The following is a 6,225-nucleotide window of genomic DNA, read 5'->3' as shown; positions in this document are numbered from 1 at the left end:
AGATTTGTCCTGAAAGCCACCAAAGGCAGCTCGAGGCCCAAAACCTCAGCCACTCTACACACCACCATGGAGTAAGAAGCCTCACCTCCGTAGCCACAGTAGGAAGAGAAAGCATACCAGCATCAGGGGAGGTAGCCAGACCACTGGCTTCACCCAGTTCCTGAGCCCAGTCCATAGGGTCTTCAGGCTGTAATTCTAAAGGGTCCAACGACCCCTCCATACTCTCACCAAACTCATGCCCATAAGAATAAGAATCAGGATCTGATCTAGAGACCAAGATCCCCATCGAAGTTGGAATTAGTGTTGCGCGATGCCAGTCCGGCTCTGTGTCGGAGTCGGCAATGAGTATAGGATCAATGCCGCCGTGGGCCCATGTGACGTCAGAAACGTCAACACCAGAACCGTCTTTGGGGAAGGTTGCAATGCCAGTTCGAGTCCGGAAGCGGATCCCTGGGTGCTCCTTGGAGCAAGGGCCGAAGCCACTGGCGCGGATCCTGAAGGGGCCCATTCCAACGCTGCGGGGCTCAAAGGCTTCCGGACAGGGCTGGACTGCCCAAAGATGAGGCAAATGCCCTTGTAAAATTCCTTTAATAGGGCAGAGGTGGCTCCGGGTCCCGGAAACTTGAGAAGGGGTGCAGCCGACCTAGAAATAGGCTCCGGTGACAGAGGCCTAGAGTGAGAACCCTCCTTCTCCCGCATCACGTCATCTGACCCACGGGGTGACGCTGAAGAACGCTTGTGCTTCTTTGCCTTCTTCTTACCTGTATGTGCCGAAGATTGTGTATGGGACGAGCGGTAGTGGTGATGGCTCTGAGAGCTGCCTCGGGACCTTCCTCTTGACCAAGACTGATGCGGAGTCAGATGCCGGGCTGCGAGCAGTTTTAAGGCTTCATGGCCCTGCAGTCAGAGCACGACTTTGTGTCAAGCACCACAGACACACCAGGTGCGGATCAGTCACCAACATCATGTGGTGACAGGAGTCTCAGGGCTTGAAGCTGGCCTTCCTTGATGACCTCTCGACGCACTAAAATCTTTGGCCAAAAGTCAAAAGGTCAGTCAAAAAGAGATTCTAAGGGTAGCTCTCTCCGTATCTGCGCGTAGGCTGGTGCAGAAAGAGAAGAACTGACATCAGTGCGCTGGGGTGGTGCCTATATACGATCGGCAACATCATATCTGGTAACCATGATGCCAACGATGCACACGGAGTCAACCAATCCCACCTAATGTTGTGCAAGGCTACTGCTCGAACAAAAATCTCCGGATCCAGACTGATGCCTAGGGGAAATTCGAAAGTAAGGAATCTTCAACTAGAAGTCCCTACCAGATACAGCCTGCACTAGAACCCTGTTTTGGCATCTCTGTTGCACTCAGTATATCACATTAAAACAACAAAAGGTGATAGGTGGGATGCTTTCAAAACTTTAAGCCATTGGCAGCCATTTGGGCCACATTTTAGTCAATCATTGCTTTGCCTATCTCACCCCTCTTTACAGTAAAGCAACATGCAAAACTGTTTCATAATAGAATTTTAGTTTGTTTAATAAACAGAGACCCACATGCCCCACTTGAGTGTACATTTTCTGTCAAGTGCCTAATATAATGGCCAATTGAATATAATGACCTGTTGAATATAATGATCTATTGAATGGCTTGGTAAGAGATTTTTAAATGACAGTCACAGCAAGACATTTGAATTCATAGAATGAATGTCTCTCATAGTTTTGTAAATTGGATGGCCAGAAATGTTCAACTTTTTGAACTGTATTCCACTGATTAGTGGTGTGCATTGTCCCTTATTACCCTTGGTATTAGCAGGACCAACTATCTCTCCATTTTCTGTTCTCAAACAGTTCAGATTGCACGTTTGATTGGATGGATTATCTAATTGGTAAGAAATTAAGCTTTAGGAATAAGAGATAGATATCCTGCTAAGATTAGGTCCCTAAAAAGAGCAATATTAATTTGTATAAGTGTCAGGGAGCGCAAGTAGCATCTTGTGCTTGGTCGAACTGGTCTCTGGCGAATGGACCATGTGCTGTAGCGTAGCGTCAGTGGTGCAACAAAACTGGAGCCCCTCCCGCCTTCCCCCTGGACTCACTCAAGCCAGCTGCAGTGCTGAGGGGGACCCCTGGAGCTCGGGGCCTCCCCCTCACTGCAGTGGCTGTGAAGGCCTTTCTTACGCTAGTGCATAAAGTCTCTGCCTTTGGCACAGTAATCTTAAGTGTCCACTGTAGGAAAGTAGCATTTTTCTGGCATAGTTGCACCCACTTTTTGCCTGGTGTCAGTGTGTTTAGACTGTAGTATACTGGGATCCTGCTAACCAGGGCCTCAGTGTCATTGTTCTTTCACCTAAATTTAGTTGCATGGTAACTTTTGCACCCCACAATTGGCACACTGTTGCACCCATGTACGTCCCTAGTATATGGTACTTAGGTACCCAGGGCATTGGTATACCACTGGTGCCCCCTGGGCTGCAACAACCATAACCGGCTTGTGGATCCTGCTGTCCCACGTACTCTACAAGGCTCTACAACACAGGTGGTGGTTCTGTGGCTCTCCAGAGGTCTGACCTATGTTCCTTGTAAGTAGGAAGTTTGTGGTCCCTCGCTGGAGCTCCTTGGCTGGGGCCCCTGTGCACTGCGTCCTTTTGTCATTGCAAAGGCTTGTTGGATCTTCAATCTGATGACCTCCTAGTTCCAAGAAGCCCAGGCCTCCAACACTGTCCAGCTCTAAGAATGACATCCTCTTTGCAACTCCTGCAATGTGGGCCTCCCTCTCTGCTGTGCTATTGAGGCCTCCCTGTTCCTACTGCCATGGGTCCTGTGGGGCCTCCACTGATTCCAGCTGGCTCTCCTGCATGCAGAGGGCTGGCCTTGACCTACCCGTCAACTTTGGGTCGCCTGGACCTTGCTGGTCCCCACAAATCCTGCAAACTCTGCGCGCTTCTCTTCATTTGCCAAGCCTTTTTGGTGATCCCACTGACCCCTCTACAATCTGATGACCGGAATGGAACAGCTCGTGGACTACTCCTGGGATCTTCCTGCATCGTCTGGACTCCTCGGCTACACTTCTTCGTCCACCAACCTACAAGAAAGAATCTCCAAGAAGGGTGGGCATTAGCCTCCTGCACCGCCTACGCACCTCCGTGTGGTCTGGACTACGTCTCCTCTTTCCTTAGGTCCTGTTCTAGAATCCATGCCTGGGTTCCACCGACCTGTTCCAAGGGTCACGACAGCAGCTGGACAAGCGAGGTCCCTACTGACTTCAACAGGAGGTTCAGACACAACTTCACCCCTATGCACCTGGGCTCCCTGGTGTAGGTACACCATTGTTCTGGGTATCCACAGGTAGGGGCACTATCCAGCCTCCCTTGTCCCAAAGGGTTTCCTCAGGGTCCTCTGAGAGGGGACCTAAAACTCAAAAAATCCAACCCTCGATTTGCCCTTGTTAGCCTATGGACACTGACCCCAGTTTACTACTCTGCACACTCTGCTACTCATGATCTTCATATGTATATCTGCCATGCGGTCACAATTTAAATTTAGAAGCATAAGGGTCTTATGTAATAAGAAAAGTAGCTGATCTCAAACTAGTCGCAAATTGGTGTGCAACCACTAAAATGGTGTCTTAGTAGGTACTAAGGCTAATATTTCAAGAATTTCTTAAAAGAGTATAGCAAATCAAATTCTTATTGATTCATTAGCAACATTTCCAATTGGCAAATAGGGACACGCAAATCACAAATAACAATTAGCTATTGTTATGTATTATATATTCACAATTAGTGAATAGTTGCAGAATGGGCATTTTATCACTAAGTGGATGTAGGTGGTAACCAGTTGCACCAAAAATAGGGGACCAGAATGCTTCATTTCATTTATAATGGCTGTGGTATATGATGTGGTGAGGCAAAGGCATATTTCTGGCTGCACTGAAGAGGAGAAGAAGAAGGCAAGAAAGAATGTATAGGTTCGAAATTGCACTCTTAACAAACTGAGGTCGACATTTACATCCAGTAAAGGCTCTTAAGTAATGTTATATGAGACATAATGGATGAGCTAATAGTTGAGCGAGATCCATTATTCCAGAGACACACACATAGAAACTGGGCAATTGCAACCCAGATTCAGATTTTGGCTCTTTACATTTTTGGGTGTTAGGCACCTATCAGGCTATTGTGGCAAAGGCAAGAGGAACTTCTCAGACTGCTTTCTCTAGGGTAGGATGTCTCCAACGAGAAGTTTGTGAGCTACTGGTAGCTCTCTGCACTCCAGTTAACTGTGAATAGCTCTCCTGTGGGCAGCGGTCTACCAAATTAGAAGCTTTTGTTCAGTTGAATTAATATATGTACCACAAAATTGGAAAGTGTACGTTGGACATGAAAACGTGTATTTTCAGAGCCTGTGATTTCCAAAATATATTTGAAGCTGATATTTGAATACTAAGCCATGTAACATTGGGAGATTTATTACAAATATTATTACCTTGGTGCCAGGGGGGCAGTGCCGCTGTGGCTGTTAGGCATTACCCTAGAAGAGGCATTCCAAATTGACTAAGACTTTTTAGGTTTTGCCTACACAGCGCTTGCACTGTGCTTGCAAAATCTTCTGTATTTAAAAAAAGAATCATAAAAGGGGCTTAGAACCAGCCCATCATGTTGTGAGGACCTTTTAGACCGGATTTTAGCTTAATTTTATATTTCATACTGTACGCATTTTAGTTGCACTGCTTTTAGCATGACATTTTACACACATTTCTTGTAAGATATTCTTCTAGGAATATGTGGTACGAGTTTGCTTGTTTAGTTAGCCTTTGCACAATGTGTAATCAGTACTTTCTATTCAGGGCTAGGGGCACTATACACAATAGTTCTTGTGTTGCCTGTTCAGAAGACGGCTTCTAAAATCTAGCCACAGCATTGCATCAGAGCTGTGCTTCCACCACAGTATGGATTTATTATATAAACGGTGCACTGACGTGGAAGGGGCAGAGGGCACTTCAGCCAAAACCGTCCCGGGACGAATGCTGTGTTTGGTATGCAGCTCTGCTGGATCTAAACTATCAGCTCCTGAGAGGATTGCTATCTACACCGCAGGCCGACTCCTGACATTGTCTTCAGGTATGGGGCTCGGGCTAAATCCTTAAATTGGGCCAGGCAAAGGTTACACCCGCTATGCTCTCAGCGTAGTCTTAGGGTTAGGTAGGAACCTCTAGAACTCATTTATCAAGGATATATTATTAATTGTCTTTACCGTGCTTATCATGCTGGCTATTTTGCTTTGTTTCATCTGCCTAATTATTACAGCTCATCCATTCTATGCAAGATTACCTTTGTTTCAATAAATATATTAAAACTCAGTTTGTATATCATTTGTGTTTTTGCCTGGGCATTCATGAGTAATACAACAAAAGAGCGAGATCTGTTTCCACAAATTCCCTGGGGAGTCAGTGTCATGTTTAGGTTGCCATAATCCCCTACCATCCTGGTAGGTTAAGGGGCTCAGGTGAGGCACTGTGAGCTAGCCAGGAATTGGGCGGACAGTTTCTGATGGTGTGGATGTACATATGTTTTTTGATAATTTGTAACAATAAATTAATTGCTTTAAATCATTTAATTTAATTTAACATTATTTCCTATGGAGGTCTAATTTAAGTACCTTCCTCCTTTCCCCATTATTTTTTATGGGAGGGTGTTGTATTGCCAGGGATTGGTAATGTGTGCCACTGGACATACTCAAGATCTGAGCTGGATTACATTTACAGCTGCTTAAGATCCTTTTTGGCTGTAGAAAGTTAAGAAGTACAATTTGTGAATACGAATGGGCTTACACTTTTATGATTTTGTCATAAGTTTACCCCATTTTGAAGCCACTCTCCTCTATCCCTCCCACATTTACTACGAAAACCTATACGTATGTGTGACAACACTGCACAGTCAGGGCGAGATCTCCACACAGAAAAAAATAGGAGAGGCGAAGGCAAAACCCACATTCTGAAGTTCTGCTGTCCTAAATATGTAGTCTTATTATCTTAGCAAGAACCGAATAACAATCACTTACCTTTACTTACCATTGGCTGGCTCCCACATGGCTCCCATGTCACTTTGCTTACGAGTGGCTGGCTCCCATGTCACTTTACTTACCATTGGGTGCCTCCCACGTGGCTTCCACGTCACTCTCGTTCCATGCTGGTCAGCGCCACCTCCTCATCTCCGCCTTCATGTTG

Source organism: Pleurodeles waltl, chromosome 2_1, assembly GCF_031143425.1.
Source record: "Pleurodeles waltl isolate 20211129_DDA chromosome 2_1, aPleWal1.hap1.20221129, whole genome shotgun sequence".
Classification (NCBI taxonomy): domain Eukaryota; kingdom Metazoa; phylum Chordata; class Amphibia; order Caudata; family Salamandridae; genus Pleurodeles; species Pleurodeles waltl.
This window is presented reverse-complemented; position numbering follows the sequence as displayed.